General features: G+C 39.0%; 1 non-coding gene across 1 annotated transcript; it reads left to right on the forward strand.

Moving 5' to 3' along the window:
* Nucleotides 1-562: 562 nt before the first annotated feature.
* TRNAL-UAA (transfer RNA leucine (anticodon UAA)) lies at nt 563-645 on the forward strand. The gene has a single exon. It is a non-coding gene; the product is annotated as a tRNA-Leu (tRNA).
* Nucleotides 646-10,979: the final 10,334 nt, after the last annotated feature.

The raw sequence follows: 10,979 nt of genomic DNA on the forward strand, positions 1-10,979 counted from the left end.
TTAATTGAAAAACACTTTCGGCACAACAAAAAAACGCCTTTATCCAAAAAAAAAAAAAAAACTTGGCCAAACAAGACTATCAGTTGATATTCCAATAATACCGCTGGTATACGTGTCAGCAATTCATAAAATAATCAGATCAATAAAGCCAAATATGCGTTTGAATAACCCGTGAGAATACAGGAAACCATTTAGAAAAATATCAGTAATGTGCATCAAAACAAGTGCAAATAAAATTTCAGAGAATAAGGTAAAACACTAATAAGGCAATAAACCAACCCAAAAAATAAGAAATGAAAAGCGAGTTATTGAAATAGTTTAGTTCGAAGTTTTATCTCTCTTCTTTTCCTCATTTAAAAAAAAAAAACTTTTAAAATTACTCAACAAGTCAATCTCCAAATTGGTAGTTATAGTTAAATGAACATCTAAAAGAGTAGTTCTCTGTTAGTAAGACAAACCTCCAAACGAAACAAACATATACACACAGGAAGATTTCAAAATATAAATAAAAAATTAACTGATAAACATTAAAATAATTTTAGCAACAAAACAAAGAAGAAGAGCTGGTTTGCCCGAGAGGTTAAGGGGGAAGACTTAAGATCTTCTGCACATAAGTGCGCATGGGTTCGAACCCCATAGCCAGCATATATGTATTTTTAAAAATAAAACCAATCTTCCTTTTGTCTAAAACTTTATGTAGTTCTCAAAAATATTTTCCTTTTTATTCCTTTTCTAATATTTGAACTCACGCTTGGTAGCTTAGCTTTTTCTATTTTTATTTTTTCATTATCTTCAGATATAACTTAACATAAGGTACTTTCATATCAACTAAATTTTTTGAAGAATTAATCCAAATAACCGTCCACTCAACTGCTTAAACCGAAAATAGGCAGTGGAGGTATAATATAAGCATAATTCATGCATTATATATGTATAATTATGTATAATCAATGTATAAACTATGTATATCGCTAGAAAAAACAAACAATAACTATTTTCATTATTTTCAGATATATCCAAGGCTGTGTCCAACACTTCACACAAGGATTCTACTTTCATATCAACAATAAAGTTTTGAAGAATTAACCCAAATAGCCACCACCCAGCCGCTTAAACTGAAAATAAGCAGTGAATGTATAATATAAACATAATCTATATATTATATGTGTATAATCAATGTATAGAAATACTAGACATGACAGTTAAAAATAAATGTACGAAGCTATGGTTTTGCTTCAAAATAAATTTGAACTATTCGAGATATAGTGAATTATTTTTGACATTTAGTGGTAAGAAGATTGATATTACTAGGCGATAGAATTTCAAAAAATTAAATATAAATTATCCTTGAATATTTTTTAAAATATTACATGTGTCTTTGTGAATGGTAAAAATGCACGAAAAATGGCTAAACCACTACACATTCAGACGAAAACATACATAATAAGTTCAAAAAAACTTATTAAAGTCTGGTTTTAACTCTTTACTATATCTTTTTCAAGTCGGCCTTAGTAAACATATAAAATAATATGAAACATATAGACTATTATACAACATGTAGCTTTTCTCAAACACAAAATTTGACGAACAAATATAAATCGATGAGAGCTTGTGCAACAATTCAAAGATTTTCAAAGACAATGACGACGATATGTGAAAAGTGCATCCAAGACTTGGCACATATATTTATTTTGAGGACAATTATACAAAGAGATTTAGAAAAATAGTTGTTGGCCTCACGGATATTCATCGATATGACTGTCGTTATATAAACTCGAAGGACGGGGTGCTATATGGTGAGGATGTCGATATACGTCTATACAATTTCACTTACAATGTAATGTTGAGGATAATTCTATGTGAGCTTAGTTTTCAACACACTTAACGTCTTGAATAAATCTGCTATTGAGAGCCATGAGATACCATGAATTAAGTAATTGTAGGGACATTGAGATCGATGAAGTCATGGAGGTAATGCGTAAGATGAGAAGGGGCAGAGCTACCGGGCCAGACGAAATTCCGGTTGAACTGTGGAGGTGTGTGGGTAAAGCAGGCTTGGAATGACTTACTGCATTGTTTAGTGTTATATTCAAGACTAATAGGATGCCTGAAGAGTGGAGGTGGAGTACAATGGTCCCGTTGTATAAGAACAAAGGTGATGTCCAGAGCTGTAACAACTATAGGGGCATCAAATTACTAAGTCATACCATGAAAGTTTGGGAGAGAGTGGTAGAAATGAGAGTGCGAAGGACGGTGTCTATTTCAGACAACCAATTCGGGTTCATGCCGGGGCGATCTACCACATAAGCTATCCACCTTATTAGGAGGATGGTGGAACAGTACAGGGATAGGAAGAAGGATCTCCACATGGTATTTATTGATCTGGAGAAAGCGTACGATAGGGTTCCTAGGAAGGTCTTATGGAGCTGCTTAGAGGATAAAGGGGTCCCGGTTGACTATATTAGGGTGATTAAAGACATGTATGCTGGAGCTAAGATTCGGGTTAGGACAGTAGGAGGAGACTCTGAACACTTTCCAGTTATTACGTGGTTGCACCAAGGGTATGCGCTCAGCCCATTCCTATTTGCCCTGGTGATGGATGCACTGACTCATCATATTCAAGGGGAGGTGCCATGGTGCATGCTATTTGTTGATGACATTATTCTAATTGACGAAACAAGAGGCAGCGTCAACGAGAGGCTAGAGATTTGGAGACATGCTCTTGAGTCTAAAGGTTTCAAGTTGAGCAGGACGAAGACGGAATACCTCGAGTGCAAATTTGGAGTTGAGCCGACGGAAGCGGGAGTTGAAGTGAGGCTTGACTCTCAAGTCATTCCCAAGAGGGGTAGTTTCAAGTACCTTGGATCGGTTATTCAGGGGATCGAGGAGATTGAAGAGGATGTCACACACCGTATAGGGGTGGGGTGGATGAAGTGGAGGTTAGCGTCGAGAGTCTTGTGTGACAAGAAAGTGCCACCGTTACTAAAAGGTAAGTTTTATAGAGCAATGGTTAGGCCTGCCATGTTATATGGAACTGAATGTTGGCCGGTAAAGAACTCACACATCCAGAAGATGAAAGTAGCAGAGAAGAGGATGTTGAGGTGGATGTGCAGGCATACAAGGATGGGTAAGATTAGGAATGAAGATATTCGAGAGAAGGTGGGCGTGGCCCCATGGAGGACAAGATGCGGGAAGTAAGACTCAGATGGTTAGGGCACATTCAGAAGAGGAGCACCGATGCACATGTGAGGAAGTGTGAGCGACTGACTGTAGTGGGCACGCGGAGAGGTAGAGGGCGACCTAAGAAGTATTGGGGAGAGGTGATCAGATAGGACATGGCGCGACTTAGGATTACTGAGGACATGGCCCTTGGCAGGGAATTATGGAGGTCGAGCATTAAGGTTGTAGGTTAGGGGAAAGTTGTGAATATTTCTACAGCACAATAGAGTGAGACTAGCTAGTTAGGATTTAGACTAAGAATGTCATTGGTTGTCTATTGATGTAGGGCTTTACGTGCTAGTTTTACTATACAAGCCATTTATTTCGTATTTCGTATTCTGTATTTCATATCTCTTATATTGTTGTTATTGTATTATGCATTTTTATGGTACTAATATATCGGTTCCTGTTGCTTTTTTTGAGCCGAGGGTCTCCTGGAAATAGCCTCTCTACCCTTCGGGGTAGGGGTAAGGTCTGCGTACATATTACCCTCCCCAGACCCCACTTGTGGGATTATACTGGGTCGTTGTTGTTGTTGTTGTAGAACCATGAGATACCAGATGAGGTAGTGACGTATTTGTTTGACAAAAAATGAGTTAATCCTTAGTTAAACTAATTAATGATTTATCAAGGTGAGACAATCCTAATTAAAGCTAATAATTATATATCTACAACGGATGATATGGATAACAGTATATTCAAAATGAGATGTGGGTAATAAATATAACCAAGTGTTATGCTATGTAGAAAGAGCAAGCAATAAATAACATTAAGGACAGTAAATATAAATAGAGAGCAAGAGTCGCCCAATATTGAAGAGGGTGAGGGATTCCTTCCCCTGACAAGGATGAATAACATGAGTGAGATAGAAGATTATGCACCTTCTTGGATCTGATGGAAAAGACAATAAAATAGTTCACCAATAGGATCAATCTTAATAAAAAGTAATTCTTTGTATTATATCTGAGAGCTTATCCTTTTACAAGTGTTCTAATCATATCGAATCTCCCCTTTTCTCCCTCTTTCTTTCTATTTATATGGGATATTCCATAGGAACTCTAAAGTACAAATAGAGAGAATATTCACTGGACTATTCCCTCTTGTGGACTCCAATATAAACTAATCGTTATTTTTGAGTCTACTGCCTGACCTCGACCACGACCAGTTGTCGAGATACTTAATGCATGAGGTTACTGACCGACCACAACCATGCCACACTTTAACAATTTCCAAGTTACGAGGTAGAGGTCTTCCACGGTTGATCCCGTAGCCTCCACGACTTCGGGGTCCTTGATGACATCTTTACCTTCGTCACCGTCATGCCTCAACCTCGGTAATTGCTATGCTTCTGTGCCTTTTCCCTCTAACTGTTGAGTGTATGTGCAGTCTTGGGCGATGCTGTAGCATTCTTGGGCCATGTTCTGTTCATCGTGGATGCTGAATACTCCCCACGGGGTGGAAACTTGATGGCCTAATATAAGCTGGATGGGATGGCCCTCATGGCGTGTATCCAAGGCCGTCCTATGATAGCATTGTACGCCGTATCTTGATCCATAATGTGGAACGTAGCTTCTAGAGTGATACCACCGGAAGTCCGCTCAACTGCATTATTAAAACCTGTTAGTGTGATGCAGCGTGGCACTATTCTATTTTTGAGCCTCATTTGTGTGAGAACTAGAGGGTGGATAATGCACGTGCCGCTTCCGTCGTCTACCATAATTTGTTTTACATCAGTATCTGAAATGTGCAAAGTAATAACAAGAGCATCACAGTGAGGGAAGGTCAAACCGTGGGTATCCGACTCGTCGAAGATGATACTTTCTTCGAGGTCGGCATACCATTCATAGGTGATTAATCGCTTCAACTTATGGGTGGTTGTGAACTTTACGTTGTTGATTGCCGTATCGTCGCCTCCACCGACGATAATTTGGATGGTCCGAGCTGGGGAGGGTGGCGAGGGGATTTGATGTTGTTTTTGTCCTCGAGAAAAGGTCGCCCTTCCTTGGTCGCTCATCAGTTCTCTCAAATGCCCTTGGTGGAGCATGTTCACTACCTCTTGCCTTAAGGCGATGCAGTCTTCGGTCTTGTGACCTCATTCCTGGTGGAATTCGCAGAGGGCATTCGACTTTCTGGTATTTGGGTCGGACTTCATCTTTTGTGGCCATTTCACCTTTGGGCCGAGCTTCTCCAGGGCGTAGACTATCTCTGAAGGAGAAACACAAAAATTGTGAGCAGATAGTAGTGGAGGCATACCTCTTTCGTTTCGGTGAGTCCCTGTATGCGGACTGGATAGACCATCACCATGGCAGGGGGAGGGGGTGGTATGATGGCAGTTTTGACATATGATTGGTGTCCTTCACGGTTGAGGCGCGGACCTGTATGGTCCCTTCTGCTATCATTTCTACGATCTTTTCTCGACTCCATTTGGACCGATGTCAACAGTTGGGTTGGTCCGTTGAGGTCGTCCTCGTCATCTCGCACCTCGTCACAATAGGCATTGTGTATCTCATCCCAAGTGGTAGGGGTATTTCATTAGTCGACTCAATAATTTCCTGGTCGCCTGCGAACCGCTCCTATTTAGCCCATTTTGGAAAGCTGCTACCGCCATTCCCTTCGACACATTTGGAAGAGTCATTCTAACATGGTTAAATCGGGCGAAGAAGTCTCTGAGTCCCTCATTGGGTGACTGTTTAATGGCGAAAATATCATTTACCCTTGCATGTTCTTTCTTAGCCCCGGCATAGGCGGTGACGAACTTGTCGGCCATTTCTTCAAATGTTTCTATGGACAACGCAGATAATTGTGAGTACCACATCAATGCTTCCCTGATTAGGGTTTCACCAAACTTCTTTAGCAATATGGATGATACTTGTTCTTTGGCGAGGTCGTTGACTTTCACGGCGGTGACGTAGTGGGCGACATCATCCTCAAGGTCTGTCGTGCCGTCATATATCTTCAGGTATGGAAGCATTTTGAATATTTTAGGTATAGCATGTGGCGCAGCCTCGTCACTATACGGTTGTTCCACGAACCGTCCGACATCCCATTTTGGCAACAACTTTGGGGCGCCCGATATCTTGTCTACTCTTTCTTGGTGATCCTTCATTTGGTTGCAGAGCACTTTGTTCTCATTATCCATCTCCTCCATTTTCTTTAGAATGGCTGCAAGGGTGTTATTACTTACATCATCAACAGTGTGAGTGATACCTGTCACAGGAGGAGGGTCGTGCTGCTCATCGGTTGCTGATGTGATGCCGACTCGTACATCCCCCTTGCTTGCCTTTTGGGCGGGTTTGTCGAGTATGCTGGTCAGTGTATTCGTTAGCCATGCTTTTAGTAGCTTTTTCACTGCTGGTGGTGCCTCTTCCGCTATAGACGTAGAGGCCCCTTTTCTATGGGAGGTTGTGATGCTGCCGTGAGGGAGGGGTGAACCGCTTCGTCTAGGGGAAGCGTTTGGTGTCACATTCTCCTCGTCTGTTCCGTCAACCTCGTTGATGGTGTTTAGGAGGTTAACAGTAAGGCCTGCCACTACCTTTAATCTTTCGTCTCCATTACCTATCATGTTAGAATGTGCACGTAGAAAAAAGAAATTTTTATGTCGTGTTTTTTTAGATCTAGAAACACTAAGATTTTGACTAGGAAGTCCCCACAGACGGCGCCAAATTGTTTGACCAAAAATGAGTTAATCCTTAGTTAAACTAATTAATGATTTATCAATATGGGACAATCCTAATTAAAGTTAATAAATTTATATCTACAACAGATGATGTGGATAACAGTTGTCACACCTCTTTTTTCTCACCCCCAGAAGGGAGTATATAAGGGAGTTTTTCCAATTAAAGTGACAATCGAAATGGAATTTATTGTTAAAAGATTCAGAGTCTCCACTTGGGAGATTTATGGTGTCCCAAGTCACCGGTTGAATCCCGAATCGAGGAAAAGCTTGACTCTGTTTAACAGTCCGCGAACCAGAAACCCGAGTAAGGAATTCTGTTAACCCGAGAGAAGGTGTTAGGCATTTCCGAGTTTCGTGGTTCTAGCACGGTCGCTCAACTGTTACAATTAGCTTAATTATCTGATTCTAATACACTTTTAAAGCTATGTGCATTTTAATTTGAAAATCGCTTTTAATTATTTGTAAGGAAGATTTCAACGTCATCTGAAACACGTCTTTGGACCACGCCACATGAAATGCGCCCGCAGTCCGAGACACATTTTATTTAACGTTGTTGAGATTTGGATTTGGGTCGCATGAAATGCACACCCGAGTTTAGGAAAGTAATATTATTAAAATAACGCGCCTAAAGCAACTACGCGTTTTTAACTTTGCGAGGGCCATGAAAAATTCGCTAAATGGCACACCTCGATTTCTAAAGAGCAAACACATTAATTAAATGAGGGCCATGCATTTAAAATTTTATTTGGCACGGCGCACCTCAACCCCAATTTAAAGGATATCAAAACTAGATGTTTGAGGGCCATAAGCTATTTTCGTTATCTAATATTGGCTCACCTCCAGTAACTAAAATAATGAAATAAGGCTTAAAGAAATTATAACTATTCCTAAGTTGATGCTCAAATTCAGATTATTAGTCACAATGCCAGCATTAGGCGAAACTTAATCCGTCCTCATTTTTCTCAAAGCTTGGGCCTGGCTTGAGGCCCAATGCCCAATTGCAAAGAAATTCAACACCCAACGGAAAGCTAGGAATATGCAGTCCTGGGGAGAACCACATTGGTGCCAGATTGATGCAACAGTAATTCATTCATACAACTTCTAACTTTGAAACAAATATTAAAACTCATGGCACATATGAGAATTACATTCAAAGGTCAAGACATGCTTTAAAAATTTCGATTATGTTACTAAAATATGTGTACAAGTTGCCCACCATTTAATAAGACTACACGACCTTAAGCTTTCTGAGAAAAAAACGAGTGCAAGTATTAAAACCAAACTCACAAGTTTTCAAATCTGATTTTAAACTCAAGTTTTGCTTACAACCCTTTAAACATTTGAGAACTTATGTGTGAATATGAACAACACTAAGCTAATGTGCCCCTGAATTCAGTAAACCAAGTCCCAGGTTTGTGCATAAATGAATTTGAATATGTGATGTATAAAAGCCAGGCCCAATCCAGACTTAAGAGCCCATATACTGCCCAGGCCCAAAATCAGGGAATCAGACTCGAGTTCGAGTCCATATCAGCAGCAAACCTGCTGCACTTTAACACGATAAATCTCCCAATCCCACTTCACGTGCATTCTCAATTTTAACTATAGAAACTTTGCAATTAACAACATACTCTTGTAATTTGAACTCACAAACACAACATGGATCTAAAATCAATTGACACTTCTATCAATAAAAAAACCTAGAGAATTGAACAAATGGAAATCAGTAACTCTAACAGTAGCCCCATTACAATTCCAACATAAGACTCAAAGTTATTAAGCATAACTTCACGTTAAGCATGCTGAGATAAGAAATTGACACTACAAGCTGAGAAAGAAACTAAAGAGGAAGAACATCTGATAAAAGGAAAACATAATCTTCATCTCTCTTCAACAAAATACTTCACGAACTATTCTTTACATGCTTAAATCAAGGATATGTACCTGGAGATGGAAGGAAACAGGGATTAAGAATTAGCAGCAATAACAAAGATCAACCGCAGGAAGCAACCAGTGAACCAGTTTTAAACCAAAATGATGCTCAGCTAGTCCACAAAACAGTCTCAATCGAGTAGTAACCCAGCTGGTTTCAGTCCAAACTTAAAACAACTAAATTCAATCCATCTCAACACCAGATGAATCAGAAATGGCTTCAGCAAATTAAAAACTAAAAAAACTCAGAGAAAGAGTTCAATAGAACAGTAGTTTTTCTGAAATTCTTAGCAGTGTTTTAATTTTCTGGATCTTTTCTCCTAGGTCTCTTGGGTCTGCCTTTCAATGCAAGAAAAGGTGCCTTTATGGGCAAGCCAATAGGGCAACCTTTCAGATTTTAGTTTTTACCCTTTAACCCCTTTTTAAATTTGCTTTTAGCTTAGAGATCCCTAGCCAGTTTCTGTTTTTGCTTAACTACCCTCAGTTTAAATATCAGAGTTTCAAAACAGCTCCCTCCCCAGCTTCCTAGAAGCTTCCTGTTCTGTTACAATGAGATTCCCTATACAAATTTTCCTACATTACCCTTTAAAAATTCTGTTATTTACTTCTAAAAAACCAGACCAATACATGGGTCAAATTTACCCAGTTCCAAGCCCTATAGGTCTGTAGATTCCCATTAATTCCCCTCTTGGGCTTTTGATTCTTTCATAGCCCAATTTAGGTTAAATGCAGCCCAAACCAAGACAAACGTGAATGAACTAATTACCCTAGCTACATGAAAGGAAAATAACCAGGTTATGGGCCTAATTTAATTAAACTAGGTGATTGAACAGAATAACAACCAGAAATTAAGCCGCGCTTAACAAACTACAGAAATCAGAGAAGCGAATTTGGGATGATAAAGCAAACGAGGAATAAAAGCGCATAACTTATCCTTTAACCAGAAAATTTGGTCAAACTTCAGTTGAAGTGACCAGAGAAAGAAAACAAGAAAAAAAAATGAAGGATAGATGAGGAGGAACGGAGATTAAAATGACACCAAACATGAACAAAGAAGGAAATGAGAACTTACCGACCAAAAGCTCGAAACCGGGACTCGACCTTCTGATTTCGTCCCCAAATAAGGTCAATCGTTTGTTCTTTGTCAAGAACAAGCGAACAACGTTATTACGAGACAAAACCGACCCAAAGAACTCAGAGGAATGGGGCAATAACCCTGCATGCACAAGTTTGGGATTTGGCTTCTAGGATTCAATTTTCATATTCAAGATTCGAGACACTCCGACAGTATTTGAGGGGAATGGAGTGGGGATTTGGAACGAGGGGAGTGAGGGGGTTCTGGTGTATCGATTTGGGGTCGTTTGGTAGCGGCACCGCCGGGCTCGAGGTGGGGAATACTGGTGGCGTTTCTAGGGTTCTGAGATGGAGGAGATGAAACAAGTGAACTGAATTGGTCTCTGAGGTATTCAGACAATTTCAAACAATATTGGAGAAATATTCTGGGCCGTTAGATAGAACAAAATGAACGGCCAAGATCTAATCAAAACCTATGAAACTCAAAACGACATAGCCCCACCCCCATACTACATAGTTTGGTCAGGCTGGCTTGGACTGGGGCGGGTTCAGGGGTGTTTGGTCTGGGCTTGGAGATTGAGAATAAAGTAAGGCCCAAAAAATTTGATTCAAAACTCTTTTATTTCCTTTTCTTTTCATTTCCTATTTCAATTTTCTTTTTGGTTTCTTTAAAATCAAAATTAAAAATAATCCTAAATTAATCACTAATGAAATTATCCTTATTACATTAATTAACTCTAAATAATATTTACCACAAATAATTAACAACCAAATTCAAAGAAAAACTACCAAAATTCGAAATTAAAATTAAAATTAAAAGAGCAAAATAAACTATATTTTTTGTAATTTTTCCCATTTTTATAAAACAAACTAATTTGTCAATTAATACTAAAATGTAGAATTAAATCCTACATGAAAATACAACATATTTTTGTATTTTCTGTTAATTAAATAAACTAAATATGCACACACAAATGCAAACATTTAACATAAAATGCCACAAAAATCCACAAAACTGCAAATACTGAAAGAAATTATTTTGTATTGAATTTATGAGAGTAATTCATATAGGGCAAAA

This window comes from Nicotiana tabacum, chromosome 5 (assembly GCF_000715075.1).
Source record: "Nicotiana tabacum cultivar K326 chromosome 5, ASM71507v2, whole genome shotgun sequence".
Classification (NCBI taxonomy): Eukaryota; Viridiplantae; Streptophyta; class Magnoliopsida; order Solanales; family Solanaceae; genus Nicotiana; species Nicotiana tabacum.